The 26583-nt window shown below is 36.4% G+C and overlaps 1 pseudogene; it reads left to right on the forward strand.

Moving 5' to 3' along the window:
• The window catches only part of LOC130469685 (plasma membrane ATPase-like), a 50165-nt pseudogene extending 42710 nt beyond the window's left edge, over positions 1–7455 (forward strand).
• Positions 7456–26583: the final 19128 nt, after the last annotated feature.

Consider the following 26583-nt stretch of genomic DNA (forward strand, 5'->3'; position numbering starts at 1 on the left):
TCCAAAGGAAACAAAGGGGTATTACTTCTACAATACATCTGAGAACAAAGTGTTTGTTGCTCGAGATGGTGTCTTTTTGGAGAAAGATCACATTTCCAAAATGACAAGTGGGAGAAAAGTAGACCTCGAAGAAATTCGAGTCGAACAACAAACTCTAGAGAATGCTCAAGATGACATTCAAGATGAAACTCAGAGATCTTTAGAAGAATCTGGTGAGAATCATGGTCAATCTAGAAATGTTACCCCGCGTAGATCGCAAAGATATAGATCTCAACCGGAAAGGTACTTAGGTATTTTGACGAACGAGAGCTATGACGTTCTATTACTTGAAAGTGATGAACCTGCGACTTACAAACAAGCTATGACGAGCCCTAGCTCCAAGCAATGGCAAGAAGCCATGCAATCTGAATTAGACTCCATGTCTGAAAACCAAGTATGGGATTTGGTCGATTTGCCAGATGGCTACCAAGCCATTGGAAGCAAATGGGTTTTCAAACTGAAAAAGGACAAGGATGGGAAACTTGAAGTTTTCAAAGCTAGATTGGTTGCAAAAGGTTACAGGCAAGTCCACGGCGTGGATTACGATGAAACCTTTTCACCAGTTGCAATGCTAAAATCTATTCGGATAATGTTAGCATTCGCTGCATATTACGATTACGAAATATGGCAGATGGGTGTCAAAACTGCTTTCTTAAACGGCGTTTTAACAGAAACTGTGTTTATGACACAGCCTGAAGGTTTTGAGGATCCAAAGAATGCTAAAAAGGTATGCAAGCTAAAGAAATCAATCTACGGATTGAAGCAGGCATCCAGGAGCTGGAATATACGTTTTGATGAAGCAGTCAGTGACTTTGGTTTCATCAAGAACGCAGATGAATCTTGTGTATACAAGAAGGTCAGTGGGAGCAAAATTGCTTTCCTAGTATTATATGACGATGACATATTACTTATTGGAAATGACATTCCTACGTTGAACTCTGTCAAGATTTGGCTTGGGAAATGTTTTTCGATGAAGGATCTAGGAGAAGCACAGTACATATTGGGCATCAAGATTTACAGAGATAGATCTAAAAGGATGATTGGACTTAGTCAAAGCACTTATATCAATAAGGTGCTTGATAGGTTCAAAATGGCGGACTCCAAGCGAGGCTACCTACCCATGTCTCATGGAATGACTCTAAGCAAGACTCAGTGCCCAAAAACACTTGATGAGCGTAGACGAATGAATGGGATTCCATATGCATCATTGATTGGTTCAATAATGTATGCTATGATATGTACACGCCCGGATGTTGCGTACGCACTCAGTGCTACGAGCAGATACCAGTCAGACCCAGGAGAGGCGCATTGGACTGCTGCCAAGAACATTCTGAAGTACCTGAAAAGGCACAAAGATGACTTCCTGGTCTATGGTGGAGATGATGAATTAATTGTTAAAGGCTATACGGACGCAAGTTTCCAAACCGACAAAGATGATTTCAGATCACAGTCTGGGTTTGTCTTCTGCCTCAACGGAGGAGCAGTAAGCTGGAAAAGTGCTAAGCAAAGCACCATTGCGGATTCTACAACTGAAGCGGAGTACATTGCTGCACATGAAGCAGCAAAGGAAGCTATATGGCTAAGGAAGTTCATAGGTGAACTTGGTGTAGTCCCCTCCATTAAAGGACCAATAGCCCTGTATTGTGACAATAACGGAGCTATTGCACAGGCAAAGGAGCCTAGACACCACCAGAGAGTCAAGCATGTACTTCGTAGATTTCACCTTCTACGAGAGTTCGTTGAAAGAAAAGAAGTCGAGATAAGCAAAATTGGAACTGATGACAACATATCAGATCCATTGACTAAACCTCTGCCGCAGGCGAAGCACAACTCGCACACTGCAGCTATGGGAATCAAGCATATTGGAGAATGGCTTTGATGTCTCTGTTTAATGTTTTAAAGTTTTAGAGTTTAAATCTTTGTAAAACATTATTGGTTAATCATTCACAATAAATGAAAAGAATTCATTTTTCCATTTAATTTGTGGTTTATTAAATGATGAGTCCCTTCAATTTGACGATATATTCAAGATAGACTGTCAGGACCAGTCCTGTGACTAAGAAATGTCTATCAAGTGAACTTGAATGTCAAAGGTTGAAAATGGTCCCTAGTCGGAGTTTTCTATAAAATTGGACGCATAGAAAACGTTAGACGATTAGAATGCAAGATGACTAGTAGTTCTGTTTCTTGAACTATGTGGACATGGCAATGTCATAATCATTTGCATAGATACTTACTTTGGGAAGACTAGTATCGGACAAGACCTATGAAACTTTACTGTAAGAGATGAAAATCTGTCATAAGTAAATTTCATTAAAATTATTAGACACTAAATCCTCAATACCTGAGTGATTTGAGATTACTTGTTTGAGAACTGGTTGCTTTGACGTTGACCAACCGTCGCACCGTAAAAGGAGGCTATAAAGGCAACGCTCAGGTAATCACCTATCAAACGAAGTCTAATCTCAAGATCGCAAGATTGGGATTGTCCTCCCATAAATCGGGATGAGATGCTTAAAAGTTGTACAAGGCCACTCGGAGAGCTAGAAACTGTGAAATGCATGGCCGTGCTCGGATGAATCATAGGCTATGATTATCTGTTTATTTGATCAGTTGAACTCTGAAACCGAGGAACACCTCTGGACATAATAAGGATGACAACTCTTACCTTATGTTCAAGAGCAAGCATCGAGCGACAAAGGAATTAGGAAATGCACACTTGTCCCTAAGGACAAGTGGGAGACTGAAGGAAATAATGCCCTTGGTCCAAGTATGCATTCTATGTTAAGTCTAATAAATGTGGTTTAGTATTAATTAACAAGTTAATAATTCGGTGAGATCAAGTGAGCTGAATGCCTAGCTAGAGGCCGCTTCAGTTCAAGTGGAATTAATGATATTAATCCACAGCTTACTCTTGACTGAACCCGTAGGGTCACACAAATAGTACGTAAACGGATCAAGTATTTAATGGCATTAGATACTCCATCTATGGATATTCGGAATCGACGGATCTTGGTTTCAGTGGGAGCTGAGATCGTCACAGGCAAGAAATGAATACTCCGGAAACGATGATATTGCCGGAAACGGAAATATGGATCGTATCGGAAATATAAATATTATCCAAGTCGTAGATGTTGCCGGAAACGGAAACATGGTACGTATCGGAAAATATTATCGGAAATGGAAATATTACCAGAATCGGAAATATTGCCGGAAACGGAAATATTGTCAGAATCGGAAATATTATCGGAATCGGAAAATAATTCCTGAAACGGAAATATTAAATATTTGTTCGAAACGGAAATTAATTCCGGAATCGGAAATATTAAATATTGTTCGTATCGGAAATGAATTCCGGAACCGGGAATTTAATCGGAATCGTATCGTACGAATTAGCATCGGACGAGGCCTGCCGGACGAAGGCCCAGCACGAAGTCGGGCCATCGCCCAGCAAGCCAAACGCGCGCCCAGCCAAGGCAGCGCCCAGGCCCACCGCAAGGCAGGCCCAGCGCGCGCCAAGGTCATGGCCTCGCTGCGTGGGCTGCTGCTCGCACGCACACGCATGGGCGGCCCATCGTGGCTGCCGTGTGTGTGTGAGTTTGTGTTCATGCACGATTCCTAAAACTATTAGAATTAGTATATGATTAAATTCCTATTCCTAAAAGGATAAATTAATTAATTAGAGTTCTTGTAGGATTCTAAGTTTAATTAATTCGTATCCTACTAGGATTCCAATTCCCTTTCCATAACTCTATAAATACGTGCCTAGGGTCACATATTTTTAGAGATAATTCAAGTATTCAAAGTGAGTTTTGAGAGAAAAATTCAGTCATATTTCTTACCTAAGAGTGCCGAAAATTCTAGTACCTTAAGGGCGATTCTAGTTGGTCAATCTTAAGGCGGATCCGGACGTGCTGTGGACTATCTACGGAGGGACGACACTTGGAGTCCTAAAGACTTGTTCTTGTTCGGTTCGGGCGCAGCTAGGGAAGGCACGCAACAAAGAGTATGCATCTAAATTATGCTATATGATTATGTGTAAATAATATGTATTCCTGGCTAAATGGTTTTTCCGCATGATTTATGAATTGTCATATGTATCATAACCTAACAACAATACCTGATCGTCCAAGTTCTAATGTCCATGAATTTGATGTTCAGAGTAATGAGAGTGATGATGATATTTATGAGAATAATGAGACGGATGATGATGAGGAAGAAGATGATGAAATAAATGAGATGATGGATGGGCTGAAAGATCACTTGGACGAACGACCTCAGATGTTTGAACAAGTATCAAAGGCTGCTGAAACTCCATTGTATCCCGGTTGTACAAAATTCAGCAAGTTGGAATGTGTGTCAATACTTTACAACCTCAAATGTAAAGGTGGTTGGAGAGATGAACACTTTGACACCTTATTGGAGTGGGTAGGTGAATTTTTGCCGGAAGGGAATGATATCCCCACCTCTACCTATTATGCCAGGAAATTGATGTGTCCCTTAGGCTTAGAGGTCGACAAGATAGATGCTTGCCCAAATGATTGTATGCTTTACAGAAAAGAGCATAAACATTTGGATGAGTGTCCAACATGCGGCGCATCTCGTTACAAACGCAAAGGGGCAAATTCAGCTAAGAGGGGCCCGCCTGCTAAGTCTTTGTGGTATCTTCCAATCATACCTAGGTTTGAGCGTATGTTTTCATTGAAGAAACAAGCAAAAAACTTAAGGTGGCATGCGGAAGTGAGGAAGAAAGATGGACTCCTTCGACATCCTGCAGATTCTGTTCAATGGAGAAATATTGATAAGAAATATCCTGAATTTGGTAAGGAGGTTAGAAATCTAAGGCTTGCTTTATGTGCAGATGGTGTGAATCCATATGGAACTCTAAGCAGTCAACATAGCACATGGCCGGTTCTTCTAGCAATTTATAATCTTCCTCCATGGCTGTGTATGAAGCGGAAGCATATCATGTTATCACTCCTCATCTCGGGGCCTAAGCAACCTGGAAATGACATAGATGTGTACCTGGCTCCACTCATAGATGATTTGAAATTATTGTGGAATGAAGGTGTTTCAATGTTCGATGCACACACCAATTCAAGCTTTACATTGCGAGCTATGGTTTTTTGTACCATAAATGATTTTCCGGCATATGGAAACTTGTCTGGATACAAAACCAAAGGAGAACAAGCATGCCCTATATGTGAAGAGGACATGAAGCCCACATGGTTGCATAATTTCAAGAAAAATGTTTACCCAGATTTCAAGAAGCACCTCAGTCGATATCACCCTTATCGTAAGAAGAAGAAAAAATTCAATGGGTTCACCGAGGAAAGAGTAGCTCGTACGCCTTTGACAGGATCACAGGTTTATGAACGAATAAAAAATGTTGAAACCAAATACGGCAAGTGCTACAAGTCCAAGTCTAAAAAGGGTGTTTTGTGGAAGAAAGTATCTCCATTATGGGATCTTCCCTACTAGAGAGATTTGTCGGTTAGGCATTGTCTCGATGTAATGCACATTGAGAAAAATGTGTGCGATGCTATCATTGGGACTTTGCTAAACATGCCTGGAAAGACTAAGGACAATGAGAATGTGCGGAAAGATATGAAAAAGAGGAATATTCGACCAGATTTGTGGCCTGTTGAAAAATCTTGTGCGGGTGGTACTAAGACTTATCTGCCTCCAGCGTGTTACACAATGTCAAGAAAGGAGAAGAAGCAGTTTTGTGAGTGCTTACATGGAATTAAGGTTCCCTCGGGATATTCGTCGAATGTAAAGCGCCTAGTATCTCTCTCGGACCTTAGGTTGGTTGGTATGAAGTCTCATGATTGCCATGTAATGATTAATGTGTTTTTGCCAATTGCACTTCGTGGGATATTGCCGAAACACGTGAGACATGTTATAACAAAACTTTGTGTGTTTTTCAATTCTATATGTGCTAAAGTGATTGATCCGGAGAAATTAGATTCTTTGCACAATGATATTGTTGAAACTTTGTGTCGATTTGAAATGTACTTTCCACCATCTTTCTTTGATATTATGGTGCACTTAATTGTCCATTTAGTTCGAGAAATCAAGTTATGTGGTCCGGTGTTCTTAAGATGGATGTATCCTTTTGAGAGATTTTTTGGGCATTTAAAGGACAAAACAAAGAATCGGGCAAGGCCGGAGGGTAGTATCATTCGGGGAGTCCTTGAGGAAGAGATATCTCAATATGTAGCTGAATTCTTAACAAGGCTTGAGCAAATAGGTCTTCCAAAATCTCGTCATGCAGGGAGGCTTGAAGGGCATGGGGTAATTGGTAAAAATGTGATCTCGCCTCCATCTGAAAGGAAGAATAAGGCACATCTTTGTGTGTTGCAGCATCTTACCGAGGTCAATCCTTACATAGATAAGCATTTGCTAGAATTGCAACAAAAGAATCCTAAGTTGAAGGAAAGAGCGTTGATGCAAGAACATAATCGCACATTTGTTGATTGGTTTAAGAAGGAAGTAGCCGAGGAAATGAAAAAAAATCTAGATGTTTCTGAAATGGTCCAGTGGTTAGCTCGAGGTCCTCGACTATGTGTTCTGTCTTATGAAGGGTATGATATCAATGGGTTCACATTCTACACTAGAAGACAAGATGAAAAGAGTGTGGTGCAGAATAGTGGAGTGAAGCATGTTGCAGCATCTAGGGTCTATGCAAGCGCCAAGGATAGAAGACCGGTTGATGCGACACAATCATATTATGGTGTTATCGAAGAAATATGGGAGCTTGATTACAACAAATTTACGATCCCTGTATTCCGTAGCAAGTGGGCCAACAACCATAATGGGGTGAAACAAGATGAAATTTTTCCTGGTTTAACATTGGTTAACTTTGATCGATTAAGTGATAGTGACGAGCCATTCATTCTAGCATCACAAGCTAAGCAAATTTTCTATGTGGTAGACAATGTTGATCCTATATGGCGTGCAGTTGCCCAAGGCAAGAGAAATATTCTGGGTATTGATGATGTTGTGGATGAAGATGAGTATGACAAGTACGATGAAACACCCCTGTTACCAACGGCTGTTCAACCGTTACCGGAGGAGGAAGATGCAAATAATACTAATCATATGCGTACAGATCATAGGGAAGGAATTTGGGTTATAAACCGTAAATGAATAAGATGAGTTGGCTTCTGGGAATAGGTAATTCTAGCTAACTGAATATCAGATTAAATGTATCTTTTCTAGCATTTAGGAAGGTGTAGTTTGTACTTCCACATCTTTAATTCTTATTTTATACTTCCATTGTGTTCATGATTATACTTTTCTAGCTTTCTTTAATTCTTACTGTACTTCCACATCTTACTTTTGTTCCTGACCAAAGTTTTCTAACTTTCTGTGCAGATCCCCGAGTCAGAAATTTTCAGAAGCTTTCGGTGATTTGTGTCTTTTCAGAAGTTCTCAGAATCGGAAAATAAAGCACGTATTTACTTTTGGTGAGTTGTGCGTTTTCTCCTAGTGTTGCGCTAATTAACATGTCTCCTAATCTTGAGCTAGAATGACCTAAATCAAAACGAGCGGGCTTAAATTGACCTTAGTTGAATAAATTGACCTAAATTGACCTTAGTTGACTAAATTAGCATAAATATGAACCATAACTACCAAACAAGTCTCAAATGGCATAAATTGATTGGATTGAGTCTAGGTAAGTTAAAACTAATCATATTAATCATTTAAAAGGATTAAAATGAGTGTTTAGGTTCTTTAGTTCAAAGTTGGGAGCGGAAATGTCATTTTAGCTCTATATATGACATATAACGACCCAACGAGCCATAAATGTGCATAAATAGGTTGGAATGAGTTTTAGAAACTTAAAACTATGTATATTAGTCATGTAATAAGAATAAAATGAGTCATTAGGTTCTTTAGTTCAAAGTTGGGAGCGAAAATGTCATTTTAGCTCTATATATGACCTATAACGACCCAACGAGCCATAAATGTGCATAAATAGGTTGGAATGAGTTTTAGAAACTTAAAACTATGCATATTAGTCATGTAATAGGATTAAAATGAGTGTTTAGGTTCTTTAGTTCAAAGTTGGGAGCGAAAATGTCATTTTAGCTCTATATATGACCTATAACGACCCAACGAGCCTTAAATGTGCATAAATAGGTTGGAATGAGTTTTAGAAACTTAAAACTATGCATATTAGTCATGTAATAGGATTAAAATGAGTGTTTAGGTTCTTTAGTTCAAAGTTGGGAGCGGAAATGTCATTTTAGCTCTATATATGACCTATAACGACCCAACGAGCCTTAAATGTGCATAAATAGGTTGGAATGAGTTTTAGAAACTTAAAACTATGCATATTAGTCATGTAATAGGATTAAAATGAGTGTTTAGGTTCTTTAGTTCAAAGTTGGGAGCGGAAATGTCATTTTAGCTCTATATATGACCTATAACGACCCAACGAGCCTTAAATGTGCATAAATAGGTTGGAATGAGTTTTAGAAACTTAAAACTATGCATATTAGTCATGTAATAGGATTAAAATGAGTGTTTAGGTTTGTTAGTTCAAAGTTGGGAGCGAAAATGTCTTATTTTAGCATAAATATGAACCATAACGACCAAACAAGTCTCAAATGGCATAAATTGATTGGATTGAGTCTAGGAAAGTTAAAACTAATCATATTAATCATTTAAAAGGATTAAAATGAGTGTTTAGGTTTGTTAGTTCAAAGTTGGGAGCGAAAGTGTCATATTAGCCTAAAAATGAGTTCTTAGGTTCTTTAGTTCATAGTTGGGAGCAAAAATGCCTCATTTTATCATAAATATGAACCACAACGACCAAACAAGTCTCTAATGTGAATAAATAGATCGGATTGAGTCTTGGAAAGTTAAAATTAATCATATTAATCATTTAAAAGGTTAAAATGAGTCCTTATGTTCGTTAGTTCATAGCTGGGAGCGGAAATGCCTCATTTTAGCATAAATGGTGTTTTCTAGACTTATCTCATATGAGTATATGATTTCATGATATAAGAGAAGTGAGATTGTCAGATTTCCTCATTAAGTTTCTTAATCATTGTTGCTTGAGTTTAAGTGAAACTCAATCAAGTAATTTCATTTTACGATCTAACTTACATACTACTCCGTACTATACTAGATTAATAGAACTTGTTTATAGAATGAGTTAACTGCCCTGCATTCTCATATTGCCTCAACAAACACACCAAGAATGACAAAGAACATTGCAGATCAGATCAGCACAGATCAGTGCAGATCAGATGAGGGTAGCACTGATCTGTGCTGATCTGTTCTGCACTGATCTGTGCTGATCTGATCTGCACAGATCAGTGCAGATCAGATCAGCACTGATCTGTGTTGATCTGTTCTGCAGATCTGATCAGTGCAGAACAGATCAGCATAGATCAGTGCTGATCTGATCTGCACTGATCTGTGCTGATCTGATCTGCACAGATCAGTGCATTCCACATCTATAATTCTTATTTACTTTTGGTGAGTTGTGCGTTTTCTCCTAGTGTTGCGCTAATTAACATGTCTCCTAATCTTGAGCTAGAATGACCTAAATCAAAATAAGCGGGCTTAAATTGACCTTAGTTGAATAAATTGACCTAAATTGACCTTAGTTGACTAAATTAGCATAAATATGAACCATAACGACCAAACAAGTCTCAAATGGCATAAATTGATTGGATTGAGTCTAGGTAAGTTAAAACTAATCATACTAATCATTTAAAAGGATTAAAATGAGTGTTTAGGTTCTTTAGTTCAAAGTTGGGAGCGGAAATGTCATTTTAGCTCTATATATGACATATAACGACCCAACGAGCCATAAATGTGCATAAATAGGTTGGAATGAGTTTTAGAAACTTAAAACTATGCATATTAGTCATGTAATAAGAATGAAATGAGTCATTAGGTTCTTTAGTTCAAAGTTGGGAGCGAAAATGTCATTTTAGCTCTATATATGACCTATAACGACCCAACGAGCCATAAATGTGCATAAATAGGTTGGAATGAGTTTTAGAAACTTAAAACTATGCATATTAGTCATGTAATAGGATTAAAATGAGTGTTTAGGTTCTTTAGTTCAAAGTTGGGAGCGAAAATGTCATTTTAGCTCTATATATGACCTATAACGACCCAACGAGCCATAAATGTGCATAAATAGGTTCGAATGAGTTTTAGAAACTTAAAACTATGCATATTAGTCGTGTAATAAGAATCAAATGAGTCCTTAGGTTCTTTAGTTCAAAGTTGGGAGCGAAAATGTCATTTTAGCTCTATATATGACCTATAACGACCCAACGAGCCATAAATGTGCATAAATAGGTTCGAATGAGTTTTAGAAACTTAAAACTATGCATATTAGTCGTGTAATAAGAATCAAATGAGTCCTTAGGTTCTTTAGTTCAAAGTTGGGAGCGAAAATGTCATTTTAGCTCTATATATGACCTATAACGACCCAACGAGCCATAAATGTGCATAAATAGGTTCGAATGAGTTTTAGAAACTTAAAACTATGCATATTAGTCGTGTAATAGGATTAAAATGAGTCCTTAGGTTCTTTAGTTCAAAGTTGGGAGCGGAAATGTCATATTAGCCTAAAAATGAGTTCTTAGGTCATATTAGCCTCATTTTAGCATAAATGGTGTTTTCTAGACTTATCTCATATGAGTATATGATTTCATGATATAAGAGAAGTGAGATTGTCAGATTTCCTCATTAAGTTTCTTAATCATTGTTACTTGAGTTTAAGTGAAACTCAATCAAGTAATTTGATTTTACGATCTAACTTACATACTACTCCGTACTATACTAGATTAATAGAACTTGTTTATAGAATGAGTTAGCTGCCCTGCATTCTCATATTGCCTCAACAAACACACCAAGAATGACAAAGAAAATTGCAGATCAGATCAGCACAGATCAGTGCAGATCAGATCAGCACTGATCTGTGCTGATCTGTTCTGCACTGATCTGTGCTGATCTGTTCTGCACTGATCTGTGCTGATCTGATCTGCACTGATCTGTGATGATCTGTTCTGCACTGATCAGATCAGCACAGATCAGTGCAGAACAGATCAGTGCAGATCTGATCTGCACAGATCAGTGCAGATCTGATCTGCACAGATCAGTGCAGATCAGATCAGCACTGATCTGTGCTGATCTGTTCTGCACTGATCAGTGCAGATCAGATCAGTGCAGATCAGATCAGCACAGATCAGTGCAGATCAGATCAGCACAGATCAGTGCAGATCTGCACTGATCAGTGCTGATCTGATCAGTGCAGATCAGTGCTGATCTGATCTGCACTGATCAGTGCTGATCTGATCTGTGATATCTGCACTGATCTGATATCCTTCTGTATGCTAGTGCACTGATTTGCTGCTGCGCGCACATTTTGTAACCACCCTTCTGTATGTTTTACTTGATGCAGGAACAACATAGGTACGATGAATGAAAACCAAATTGTTATTAGGCATGAATCAGAAGGTGGCAAGACTCCCACAACGGGTGACGAATCACAAGATGTTAGTACGATTACAAAGACCATTAAAGGCCGTGGTCCGTCAAAAGGTGTTAAAGTCGCTAAGCCTATGTTCCTTGAGTATAATGTATATAATGTCCCCGATGGACAATGGTCTCATGAATACGGGAAGCAAGTTGGGAGTTGTGCTACTAGAATTAATATTAACGTCCCATTATATCCAAAGGTAGATGAGCAAATCAAGAAGGGGTTTTGGGAGGAGACTAAGGTAAGCATTGGATATTAACTTGATTTGTATATTTTAGGGATTATTTAATTTGATTTAAATACTATTTTTATAATCTAACTTTTTTTAATTATTAACAGCTTATGTTCCACATTACTGATGATTCTAATCATTCGAGGGAGAAATATTTTCATTCTTGTGTGGCGAAACGATTTAGTTGTTTCAAGAGCAAGTTGGTGCGCCGATGGATAACTATGAAGGAAAAGAAGCCAAAAAATCAAACAAACAAGATGCCTTGGGATGTCTACAACCATATCACAGAGGATGATTGGAAGACTTTTGTTAAACATTATTTCCTGCCAGAGTCATTGGTAATGATAATATTTCTTTAACTTGTCCTTAAAGAGTTTTTCATGTAGCAAACTGACATTGGTTCTAGGACAAAAAGTTATCAGAAAAAACATTTATTTCCATCTTTTTATGTTGTCTTTGACAGCTTCGTAGTGAAAAGGCGAGGAAAAGTGCATCATGCAACAAGAACCCACATCGCACCGGCCAAAAGGGTTATAATAGAAAGCGACTAGATTGGATAAAGGATGGACGACTTCCACCAGATGCAGCTTTACCTATCTCGAGTAGCTCCTCGGTGAACTCATCAGTGACCTCAAATGTTAATAGAGTTAGAAAATACAGATCAAAGGAGTGGATTTTGGCCCATCAAGTACAAAATAAAGAGGGAAAGTGGGAAATTGACCCGAACGATACAGAAGTTGTTGAAATCGCAACAAAAGCTGTAAGTAGTGATAATTAATTAATATTTACTTGCTTTGATTAGAGAATATAAAGTAATTTTACTTTCCTAATTGGCAGTTAGAGTACATCGCAGAAGAGGAAAAAGGAAATCTTTCTTTCGAACAGGGTGAGGATGCCCTCACTAAAGCTATAGGGAAAAAAATCATCGTGGGCGTGTCAAGGGAACAGGTGGCATGGTTGGTATCAAAAAGGCTTTCGGTCCGTGTATTCGACATAGTAGAAGTGACCATGGTGAAGCTTCATCAGAAAATTACGAATCAATCAGAGCTTCTGTGAAAAAGGAGTTTGAAGGTGAATTAGAGAAAAGGGTAGAGAAAAGGGTGGCAGAGGCCCTCCAAAAGCAACTAAGCACCTTGTTAAAAACAGGACAACTAAACTCCATTTCTACCCCGATACTTGATGACCTCCACTTAAATGATTCTGCCAGAGTTGACCTTGATGTTAGTGCTACAAGAACCACTCGTCACATCTTAGTGCCGCAACCACGCGAGCTAAAGGTACGACGTAGTCACTCTTTTTTAACATAGTTGCTTGATCCTTTTATGTTTTTAGTTGACATTTACTTAATAATCTGTATCACTTACAAAGTTGCATTGAAACCTTTGTTTATGAAGGAAAGGACTCCATGTCGTCTTGCCCTTGAGGATAAAGTTTCAGGCAACAACATTGTCGTGGCGGATGGTATGGTACAACCCTCAGATGGTGCATTGCCCCAACATTTTACATCGATGAAGCCTGGTCACTATAAAGTCCAAGTTGATTTTGTTTACGACGGACATGTTGATGATATTCTTCCGGTACCTACGGGAGATGGTTTCACTAACTTAGGCGGTGCTCTGGGTAGTTTTGTGCAATGGCCCATACACTTAGTGATTTTCGAAGACGGCGAGGTATATATGTTTTATTGTTTAGAATGTATATGTTCACGCAAGCACATTCGACATCTTACCTACTCTTGTTTTTGTTGAATTTTAAAGGATTGTACTTCACCTCCTAAAAAGAAGTCCAAGTCTAATGTTTCTAAAGAGAGGGATGGTAGCTCCAAGAAAAAGACAACGGTATTAGCGGCCCAAAAGAAGACAACACACTTAGCATCCAAGGTAAACCCTCTAAAACTCATTCGAACCTAAAATGACATTTCCGCTCCCAACTTTGAACTAAAGAACCTAAGGACTCATTTGATTCTTGTTACATGACTAATATGCATAGTTTTAAGTTTCTAAAACTCATTCGAACCTATTTATGCACATTTAAGGCTCGTTGGGTCGTTATAGGTCATATATTGAGCTAAAATGACATTTTCGCTCCCAACTTTGAACTAAAGAACCTAAGGACTCATTTGATTCTTATTACATGACTAATATGCATAGTTTTAAGTTTCTAAAACTCATTCCAACCTATTTATGCACATTTAAGGCGCGTTGGGTCGTTATAGGTCATATATTGAGCTAAAATGACATTTTCGCTCCCAACTTTGAACTAAAGAACCTAAGGACTCATTTGATTCTTATTACATGACTAATATGCATAGTTTTAAGTTTCTAAAACTCATTCCAACCTATTTATGCACATTTAAGGCTCGTTGGGTGTTATAGGTCATATATAGAGCTAAAATGACATTTTCGCTCCCAACTTTGAACTAAAGAACCTAAGGACTCATTTTATTCTTATTACATGACTAATATGCATAGTTTTAAGTTTCTAAAACTCATTCCAACCTATTTATGCACATTTAAGGCTCGTTGGGTCGTTATAGGTCATATATAGAGCTAAAATGACATTTTCGCTCCCAACTTTGAACTAAAGAACCTAAATACTCATTTTATTCTTATTACATGACTAATATGCATAGTTTTAAGTTTCTAAAACTCATTCCAACCTATTTATGCACATTTAAGGCTCGTTGGGTCGTTATAGGTCATATATAGAGCTAAAATGACATTTTCGCTCCCAACTTTGAACTAAAGAACCTAAACACTCATTTTATTCTTATTACATGACTAATATGCATAGTTTTAAGTTTCTAAAACTCATTCCAACCTATTTATGCACATTTATGGCTCGTTGGGTCGTTATAGGTCATATATAGAGCTAAAATGACATTTTCGCTCCCAACTTTGAACTAAAGAACCTAAGGACTCATTTTATTCTTATTACATGACTAATATGCATAGTTTTAAGTTTCTAAAACTCATTCCAACCTATTTATGCACATTTAAGGCTCGTTGGGTCGTTATAGGTCATATATAGAGCTAAAATGACATTTTCGCTCCCAACTTTGAACTAAAGAACCTAAACACTCATTTTAATCCTATTACATGACTAATATGCATAGTTTTAAGTTTCTAAAACTCATTCCAACCTATTTATGCACATTTATGGCTCGTTGGGTCGTTATAGGTCATATATAGAGCTAAAATGACATTTTCGCTCCCAACTTTGAACTAAAGAACCTAAACACTCATTTTATTCTTATTACATGACTAATATGCATAGTTTTAAGTTTCTAAAACTCATTCCAACCTATTTATGCACATTTAAGGCTCGTTGGGTCGTTATAGGTCATATATAGAGCTAAAATGACATTTTCGCTCCCAACTTTGAACTAAAGAACCTAAGGACTCATTTGATTCTTATTACATGACTAATGTTAATTGACTATTGTTATAGGAATTTTCGCATCCAAAGAAGTCGATTTCTAAGCCTAAGTCCAACTTAGAGGTCGTGGGTAGTTGTGATCGTAAAACACAAGAATCAACCACCAAAAGCAAGAAAGCGGGACTTGTACACGATGCAATTCAAGGTCTTGGCCCGTCATGCAAATAATTGCAGTTTATCATGACTTCGGCGCCTGATGATATATATGATAATACTACCATCCCATTGGCGGCCTCAGTTTGGCACTCGGATTTTGATCAAGAAACATACATAACTGCGTCTGATATAGGAGAGTTCCTTCGCGGGGCGTGCTTAAACATTTCAGCGATCCAAGTCTACATATTGTAATTAAATGTTTTATTGTTGTTAATATAACTATTATTTCTTTGAAGTTTTTTCTCTTTATCGATCTTAATAGTGTAATCTTGTTTATTTTGTAGGTGTTTATTGCATGATCATGCCAAATCATTTGAAATGTCTCGGATTTCGTTCATTTGTCCCGAGATTATGTCAAGCACTAGAATCAAGGCCGGCCCTGGAGCGCCAACAATGTATTTGAAAAACATTTTCCAAGCTGAAATTGAAAAGGAGAAGATGGGTAACCCTAACCTAACTAATTGGTTTTTAATCCCATATAATCAAGAGTAAGTGTGTTATATTATATAAGTTTCATATAAAATATTAATTATTATTGTTATTAAATATTTAATATATCATTTATAAATTATACAGAAATCATTGGAATTTATACGTGATGGACCTACGTAGAGGTTATGTATATATTTTCGATTCTGCTAGAGATCCACGTCGAACAGATTATGCATGGGGAATCTTGAGTTTGTAAGTTCTTTTGCTTACAAATTACATTAGTCTTTAAGAAACCTAAGCCAAAATCATATTCATGAGTACCCATGTTTCGTTAATTTTCTAGGGCATACCAAGTGTACAAGTGCAATGGTGGGCATTGTCCGAATAAAACGAGTTTTAAGTCGTGTAAACCCATTCATATAGAGGTATAACATGTTTCTTAATTAGCTTTTTGCTTTGTTTTTATTAACTATTGGCCTTGCAAGATAAAGTATTATGTTTCTTAATCAGTGTGCTCAACAAATCGGCGGAACTGAGTGTGGCTATTACGTTATGAAGTTCATGTTAGAGATAGTCACGTTACAACATGACTATGAAGGCCGGCTAGATGAGGTAATTAAGTAACTAATTGATTCGTATTCTAGACTATTAATACATTGTCATTAGTTTCTTGAATGTTAAAATGTGACATTTCATTTGCATTTAATCGATCTAATGCTCCATCAAATTTTTGTTTTTGTAAGGTCTATACTCCGAGGACTGCGCCTTATGCTAGTGAGGAAATTGATGTGGTTCGTGAGCAATTGGCGAAGTTTTTTACCACCAAGTATTTATTATTGACCTGAGGGCGCTTGATCGTGTTAGTTTAGATGTTATAGAACAATCTTTTATGTTAAAATGTATGCGTACGTTGAAATTGGAACGTAAATATATTTAAATGTATCGGTATGTGCACTTTTGGTTTTGGGATATATACAAAACTCCAGTTGTTGTTTTTATATTTGTTATACAGGTTGCGTTATTCTATTATTGTTTTGACAGGTTTCTATATTTGGTGCAAGGCACTCTAGGTATCCCTAAACAAAATTAGAATTTTCCCGCCAAAAGTGCTTTTTTGCAGCGTACATATATGTTGTACGCTGCAACAAGGGAAAAAAATTTCGCAAAAATTCAGACTTGTTGCAGCGTACAATATAAATGTACGCTGCAAAAAATTGAGTAATTCAGACTTGTTGCAACGTACAAATAAATGTACGCTGCAAAAAGTTGAGTCTTTTGCAGCGTACATATATATGTACGCTGCAACAAGTCCAAATTTTTGCCAATTTTTTGGCACTTGTTGCAGCGTACATACATATGTATGCTGCAAAAAACACCTTTTAGCAGCGAACATTGTACGCTGCAACAAGTTCAGACTTGTTGCAGGCCCCCCAGTTGCAGCATACGATGTACGCTGCAACAGGGGTCTAAAAGCCCGCTGCAATAAGGGTTTTTTCTACTAGTGAATGAGATCGAAATATCCCCAATTATTCGTTTAGAAACGATAAGATGTATGAATTCTAATCTGTAATTTGAATGACTGTGTTATAATATTATTCCGCCATGTTTGTATAGCGAATAAAACGATTAAGTATGAATTATATGATTCTATGAATGGCTAGTTCGACAGAGCTCCAGTTTCGAGGACGAAACTTTTTTCTAAGGGGGTAAGGATGTAACACCCCGAAATTTTAATCTCGATTTATTAAAATTAAAAATATTTATTAACTTGATTTCGTTTTAAATAAATTACGAATAATCGAATTTCGTTACTTTAAACGTTTTTACGATTTATTTTAAACGATAAATTTATAAACGAAAATTTATTTATTTTTCGTTAACGATAATTTTTATAAAGAATTATTTTAATTAAACATTTCTATTTTCAGTAAGTTTCAAAAATAGCAACAATTTCTGAATTTTTGGCCAAATAATGCGAAATTACAAAAATGCCCTCAAAGAACCAAAATTCCACTTCTTTTCTTCCCTTGCTCTCCACGTATAAACCAGGAAGGAGTTCCTTCCTTCCTTCCCTAAAATCAGTCCAAATACACTCCTTGGACCCCAAGCTATGCATCTTCACCTTCACTCTTCTTAGTTTTAAAATCAGACAACAAATTTCCACTTGTTTCCCAACCAAAACCAATTCACAAAAACTGAAAACCATCCCCCCTTGTTCCTCCATCGTTCGAACCACCACCAACAACAACCACCTCAACCACTGACTACCATCACTACTACCACCGTCCAATAACCACCAGAACCACCCTGATCAAGCACGACCGCCGCCACACCCACCGCAAGCACCACCCTCACCTCCCTTGCTCTTCGAATCCCCCTGCTCCCTCCCCTGTTTCTTCTTCTCTTTCCTTGCTTGCACCACCACCAACGCCACGCAGCACCACACAACAACCAACTTACCCCCTTCATCACCTTGCAAATCAACCATCGCCCCGGAATAGCCCGGCGAGCCGCCCTACCACCGCCCAAAACAGCCTAGAAATATCCCCGAATTTCCCCTGTTTTCGCCACTTCGTGCCCCAATTTCTCGCTCCCTCGCCGTTCTGCCGCCACCAAACCACCGTCATCACTGTCGCCCTTCGGCGTCGAGTCCCCAGCCAGCCTCCCTTTCTCCCTCCTCTTCCCTTCTCCTCGCCTGTCTCCTCTCCCTCCTCCCCTGTCGTGCCTTATCCCAAAAACCAAAACCAGAAATCCAATTTTTAAAACTTTGGCTTTTATTTTCCCTCAAACCCAAAATTAAGGTTGGGCCAATTGAATTGGGCCTTTGGTAAGTTAAGATCTGAATTTGCATTTTCAGATTTTCTCATTATAAACTTGTATGCCTTAATAAATTTGAATAATTTAGTTAATTTCTAATAAAATTATTTATTATTTTTAAGGTTTTATTATCAATTTTTATGAAAATAAGATTCTAGTTTTATCTATCAAAATGGAATTTAAATAATATTTTTATTAAAATCGATTCATAAAATATACATGTATTTTGATCGCAAATTCGATTAATAATAATATTTCGTTAAATTTTGAAATTATATTTTATTAAAATTTGTTATTTATTAAATTTATTACTTATAAAATTTATGATTTTATAAAATATTGATTTTTATAATTATTTATCGATTTAGTACTAATTCAATTATTTAATATTTTGAAAGAAATTGGACTCGGAGCTCAGGACGAACGAACCAACGAAAGGCTTAGCAAATCGCGGAATTGAGGTAACGGCTATTGCTAGTACCCGAAATTTCCTTATAAATGCGTTTATGAAATTACAATGTTATGATTTATTTATGAATTGAATGTTTTGACATGTTTTATGAATTGCGGGAAATGAAATGTGATTTGATTGAATTATTTATTATAATATGATTGATTGAAATTCTTATCAAACGATCTTTATAAGAAACCATGAATGAAATGATGTTTCTATGATGCCAGGAAAGAAATGATATTTTATTGATCCCAGGATCTAAATGATGTTTTTTGTTGATCACATGATCTAAAGGAATTATGTTATTTCAAATGAAGTAAAAAAAAGCTAAAATGTAAAATTAAACGAAACATGATAAAGGAAAGTGAAAGACCTAGCCCGTTTGGCAGTATATGTTCACAGGTTACGATTCTCGGTCATGCATGTACCCATGGGGCATCCGCCCATTGAGCCAAGGCTCTCATGTTTTCGGGCCAAGGCCCCATGTTTTATGGACAGCGGTCCATCGTGGAAGACGTTCCACCATGTCATACTTGCCACGGCTAGCATGTGCACCCTAAAGTTATGAATGAATTCAATAAAGGACTTTATAAAACGTTTTACATTATTCTATTCTCCCTGTGTTATTAAATAAAATGAATTGAAATGAATTTACGCTGCTAGAATAGTTCGTTACTGAGTCTTCGGCTCACCGTTTTTGTTTTCTGTTTTAGGTACTGCGGGGAACGATGGAAACGAGTAGTGGCGAGGAATTTCACTTTAATATTATTCACCTAGTTTATGTTTAAAGTTTAAATAGTTTAATTAAAGACTTTTAGTAAGTTATGTACTTTTATTTTGGTATTATAAGGGATTATTATATATTTTCGGAGTAATTAATAGCTTACGATTGATGTTTGCCTTGTAATTTCCAAAGGGGAGTTACGGCAGGTAATGTCCCGACCAAATTAGGTTAATTCCGCTGCTAATTATGCTTTAATAATTGAATTAGAGGTCGGGGTGTTACATGTATGAATTCTTATACACCATTGTTTCGCAGTACTTTTCAGATTGTCAGTTTCCAAGCTATGACAAAGAGCATATTGACGAAGTAAGAACCGAATGGGTGCGCCAAGTTATTAAACAATTGTATAATCGCTAGGTTATGTTGAAGGAACCAACAAACATAAGACTCTATTAATTAATGTATTTTACGTAGTTTAATGTTTAAAAGTTTATTTTAGATCTATGTAATCGGTTTTATTTGAAAATTTCTTTTAATTGAGGTTTGGAAATTAATTTTCAACTATTTACTATTCTTCAATATATGATGTTGTTTTGTGGACAAAAATGAAATATTTTCCAGGTATATTATAAAAATAAAAAAAAATAAAAAAAAACTTTGATAGCGCTTCATATACATCCGCTATTAGAAAATAATTTAAAAGTTGGCGGTAAAATCTTTAACAGCGTTTCTTTAATAGCGCTTATAATGTGCTATGAAAGAAACATTTGAATTATCCTAACATTACATATGACAACGCTTTTGAAAAGCGCTATTAAAGGTACCTTTTATTTTTAATAGCGGAGCCATCAACAACGCTTCAAGGAGCGCTGTTAAAAGCATTATTAAGCGCTATTAAAAGCTTTTTCTGTCGTAATGTCAACAGTGATATGTGTGTTGTTATTTACTATTCGATCAAGTGGATAGTTGTCTTGTTGGTTATTACTACTGTCTTCCACACATGCACTAGGAATGGTTACTCCAAAATTTGTTGTTAACGAGTATATATTCATTAAGAGGGCGTGTTCTACAATTACTTAGGTCCAATTGGTCATGCTGTGATAGGGTGGGATGGGTGGGAAAACTGCCTTGTCTAGAAACTGGGATAGTTTTGTTATGGCCTCTCGCAAACCAGTTGTTGGCTCGAGGAAGCTTCACTGTATCAGGGCAAGGACAAGGGTTATGCGATTCCGAAGCTTACTGATGCCCTTCATAGGAGAGGACGAGGTGGTTTCTCCAAGGTTGCTTTTCTTTGCTGATTGTCAGCTCAAAACCGGCTCAGGGTGCAGGAGGTTACATTTTTACCTGATTCACTAATCACCCTGCTAGCTGCAAACTAAAAAGTGAAATATAACATGAAAGTTGTTCATTTTTGGCTAACAAATTAGGTAGCGAATTGCAAAACCGTATCCATTCTCATACAGGCGATTTAGGTAACTATCCATGGTTTTGTGGAAGGAGGGATGATTCCACTTATAAGTCACTTGGATTTGTTCTTGTGAAATCCGGGGTTCCCAAGCAAGTCGTTGCTAAGATGGAAGTAGCAAGGAAAAAAGATACTAAAAGCGGGCTGCAAGCATGGGTTTCAGCCCTCACTTCTGTGGTTTGCAGGGACGATTATGGAAACTATGATAGTGACCGACTAACTACTTTGTCATTAACTTCGAATCTTGATCTTAGGAAGCCATAGATGTAAATAGTATGATCAATGAACACATCAAGGGGTGTATTCGTTGCCAATCAACATCATATAGAACTGATAGAAGCATGGGCTAACTACAATGAGGGGTGACATGGCTGGTTTCTGGCAGAAATGGTACACTGCTATTGGCAATTGATGGTGTATGTCTTCTTTATTTCTTAATCTTTTTACAGTACACATGCAAATAATCTCCCAATTCTGTTTTGTACTGTTGTTAAATAAAATGTAGCGGAAATTATGGAAAGTAGTTCATCATCAATCTGGTAATTTTTTTTATTTTGTGTTTTATTCTTTGCAATCTTAACAGCATCCTATTTTATGTACGGATTTGTCTAGTTTTTAAGTTTGTGGAATAGCAGAAGGTGCTTTTCGTTCGTTTATATGCAAATGCAAGGAAGACCTATCACTTATCTCAATTATCCTTAAACCTATTAGCTCAAATGGTAGAGCACTATGCAGATGCATAGGGGATGTAGGTTCGATTCCTACATAGGTTGTCTCAAGAGTAAATTTTTTTTAAAAAAAAAAACTCAAAAGTTAATACTCCGTACGAGAAACTCAAAAGTAAATCATAATAACTAAAAAGTAAACGTATCTCTGAATTACATGTACAAAAAGTAAATAAATAAATTCACAAGTAAAGGTTTTTAAATTAAAAGTAAATAAAACAATACAAAAAGTAAATAATCAAAGTAAAGTAGAAAACTAATTATCCAACTCATACAAAGACGAACCTATATGGAATTAGAACGCACAACTTGTGTGTATTTTCACAATACTAAACATATTGAGCTAGTAGACCATGGAAAAAAAAGCGGTCGCGGTCGCGTTCGCGGTAACGGTCGCGATGTCGCGGAAATCGCTCGTAACGGTCAAATAGAACGGATCGCGGACTTCGCGGCGTGAATTTTTTTTTAAAAATCACATAAGTCATTTTTTGAGCTTCTAAGCTCATATTTTTTTTATATTTATATCATGCTAATGCCAAATCTAGTATAAATGCTCTATATAAGATACTTTAATTGCTGAAATTTTCCTTTGTTAAAAATAGTATAAATTAATTGCCAAAAAATAAAATAAATTATAGTAACTAATGGGAGAGGGACAAGTGGAAGATTCTTTTAGGAAGAAGATAAGAGTCAAAGACTACTCTAGGGAGTAGTACAGTGAGTAGTCGGTGGTAGTGCCACGTGGAACTACACACTCCACCCACTAATATTCCTTCCCAAAGCAATACTGGATTGTGATAATCTTCATCTTCTTCTTCAACAAAAAATCTAGCTACTGTACCGGTGTACTATCATCTTCTTCTTCTCTTTATTTTTGCCTTGTTCTTCCCGACATTTGAACTTGTTCATCTGAACAAATAACGTTCAAGAACGGTTCATAACGGCGTTCCACCGTTATGTAACGGTAATGCGCCGAGTTCTGTGTGAATTATATTCCACCGTTATATAACGGGATTTCGCGTAACGCTGGGTCTGAAATCCGTTACAACTCGGGCGTTCCATAACGGAACGGGCGAGTTTTGTTTCCATGTAGTAGACACAAACTAAACTGTCATTTCTTTTCGTAGCTGGGTTTTTGGACATTTTATATTATTTTCCTCATATTTTTAAAAGTAGACACAAATCTATACCTAGTATTTAAAAACTGAAACCATAGGTTAGAATGTGACATGTAATCATATGTACGTTATAATGTGACATGTGTTTCACATCACAATCTTCTCTTTAAAAAAACAAAAGACAAAAATTAAATACATCATTATTAATGTACACGTCCTTGTGCTTAAAGAGGGAAAACTCAAAAGACTTCCCCTCCAAAAAAAATAAAAACCTGAAAAAACTAAAAGACATTCATACAAATAAATAATCATAATTTAATGAGCTAAGTTAAATTGTTATTAGTATTTCATAACAATAACATTAATAAACATTAGTTCTTACTAAATAGAAGGCATAAGAAGCTAAACATCTTGCCAGGATGAGCCATCAACTTCCCATCTTCAATGCACTCCTTATACATAAATTGACTAACCACGTACCATTTTCGTTACATCACTTGCACAATCAACTATATATAATCACACATTTTCAGAGGTTATGTGTGTTTTATTTTATGTGTCTATATATATATATATATATATATATATATATATATATATATATATATATATATATATATATATATATATATATATATATATATATATATATATATATATATTTTTCTATGGCTAAATATTAATTTTCGTCAAATTATTATGATTATTTTAATAACCGTTTGTTTTTATAGACATTATATTATAAGTTACATTTTCATCACCTTTGATTGATTGTTCTCACTAAATGTTGTTAGATTAACTTAGTAATAACCTTAACACATACATAATGTGATTTTATTTATTTATTTATTTATATTACATTAAGCAAAAAGTTACGAATACACATAAATAATCTAAAATTTCATAATATCTAAGTTATTGTATGTCGAGCAATGTAACTATGTAAGTTCTTATAAAACTTTACAAAATGCTCTTGTGCATTGCACGGGTCAAAATACTAGTTTAATGAAAGTAAATCAATCAAAATCATAAGTAAAGGTTTTCCCGTTAAAAGTAAATAAAGTAATGCAAAAAAGTAAAGACGAACCTACGTAGGATTCGAAGCCACGTCTTTTGTGCATTTGCACAATGCTCTACCAATTGAGCTAGTAGGCTAATGTTTTTAAATAGAATAAATAAAAGTAAAGAAAATACCAAAAAAAGTAAATCAAAAGTAGAGGCTTCGATTGTAAAAGTGTGAACAAGCACCAGATTTCATCGACAAGAAGTTGCTGCCAATCTGCAAACCGAGTTAGAAGTTGGGGTGAATCAATTTTTTGGTGGCTTGTCAAGCTCATCAAAGGAGAGAATGTAGTACCAGCTGAATTTCACTCACTAACCCCTACCACATTGACGAAGACCCACAATGGGTCATAAAGCATCCTAACGATGGGTGTGCCAGTATCTTCTGATGCTGCACCCACCCACCGTGAACAACCCTTCTCCCGCCAACCATATGATTATACCCTTCTGGCAACAGCTCCTCCAAGGTGGCACAACCCACAGGAGGCTTTAAGGCCATCAAGAAGGGTTGTCCTGTCATTTCAAGGCCCAGGGCCAGCTCCTGCAGTTGGGCTGCGTCTAAGACTATGACTACCAAGACAACAAAAGATCATAGGCCCAAGGCCGAACCTGGCTAGCCAGTCAACCTGGTGATAGTGGCTCCGGGCTTGCCCGTGGAGATTCAGAGGGATAAATTTCCTCTTAGAAGGTTTAAAGCAAAATTTACAAGCCTTAATAACTTTCTCCAAGTGATCATCAGTTATGTTACCCCTAAATGTAGCAACAACAATACGAGCACCACTTCCACGGACACAAGAGCGCACAACAATCTTCTACCGCCTAGGCAGCTATACTTGTGGCACAACTATGAAAACTTAAGTTCACACTGACATCAAAAGCTCTCAGCCATGTACAATTCAGAGGAGCAGGATAAAGAGCTAATTTTACCAAAAGAAACCCAAGACATAACCTTATCAATTAGATCCAGAAAAGGGCTGCTATTAAGCACTCCCACCCAAAGAATTCACCGACCAAGCTATAACACCACCCTAATAACCATGTCAAGCAGCTTAACCAATAAAAACATCTCTTCCACTAGCATCAACTCAATTCGACCAAACCACCTAGCTAATTCCAAAAACCAAAGGCATCCGTTTCACTACTTTCTCATACCTCAGTCTAGAAGCAATTGATATTCCACGCCTACACCAACAATGAGTCCAGAGAAAGTGACAATGATTGCAACAATATCAAATTTCCATAATCAGCAAACACCTAGCTAATTCCAAAAAAAAACCCTAATTCGAAAGAATGAATCAAAGGAACTCAATTAGACAAAACTAATAATTTAAAGAAATCAACTGAATGCAAATGAATTAACCTAATTTCACAAAATCAAAAGAAAACCACAAATTCGAGAAAAATGAACTCGAAAGATTGAATCTAATGCATATTCAATCGAAAGATAATTGAAGAAAATATACAATATTAACCAAATAAAATTAACTTACCAAATTACTGATTTTCAAGAACGATGAAGGAATTGGATCTGCAAATTTTGGCAGATAAGACATAAAGAACGGAGGAGAACGATCGAAAATGGCGGAGGATGTTGAGAGAGAGAGAGAGAGAGAGAGAGAGAGAGAGCATTCAATTCGCAGGAAATGAGGGAAGGAAGAGAGAGAAAGAGATTCTGAAAATTGGGGGAGTGGGAGAGGTCATTCAAGGCGGGAAAATTACTAACATACCCTTACTAATTTCGTTTGGTCAGGTAGATCTTCGGCCGTTGGATTTGTTTGATCGACGGCTGGGATTAGTTCTCACTTCTCGTATATATATATATATATATATATATATATATATATATATATATATATATATATATATATATGTATATATATGTATATATATATATATACATATATATATATATATATATATATATATATATGTATGTATGTGTATATAATATTTTATTCATTACATACTACCTCCTTTTCAAAATGATCTTTACACTTTTCATTTTAGTCCGTTTCATAATTTTATTTACATTGTACTTTATTATATTTTTTGGACATGAAACCTTACTATCCTACCTTTTTTACCTTCAATATTTAAAACTTTTCACTCAATTTCTCTTACTTTATTCATTTTTTTTTCTTACGCCCACCACTCTTTTTACAAATATCTCTTACTTTATCAATATTTTATTATATTCACCCACCTTTTTATACACACTTCCTCTTTGTCTTTATATTTGTGCAAATAGTAACTGTAAAGTTCATTTTAAAACAGATATTGTAGTATTTATTATTTATCATTTACTCCGTATTATCTATACTACTATTTAATAGCAGGGAGTTTGGAGTGCCACTTGTCATCTCCTTATTTTTCCTAATTTAATATTATTTTCTTTGAAAAAAC

Source organism: Spinacia oleracea, chromosome 3 (genome assembly GCF_020520425.1).
Source record: "Spinacia oleracea cultivar Varoflay chromosome 3, BTI_SOV_V1, whole genome shotgun sequence".
Lineage (NCBI taxonomy): Eukaryota > Viridiplantae > Streptophyta > Magnoliopsida > Caryophyllales > Amaranthaceae > Spinacia > Spinacia oleracea.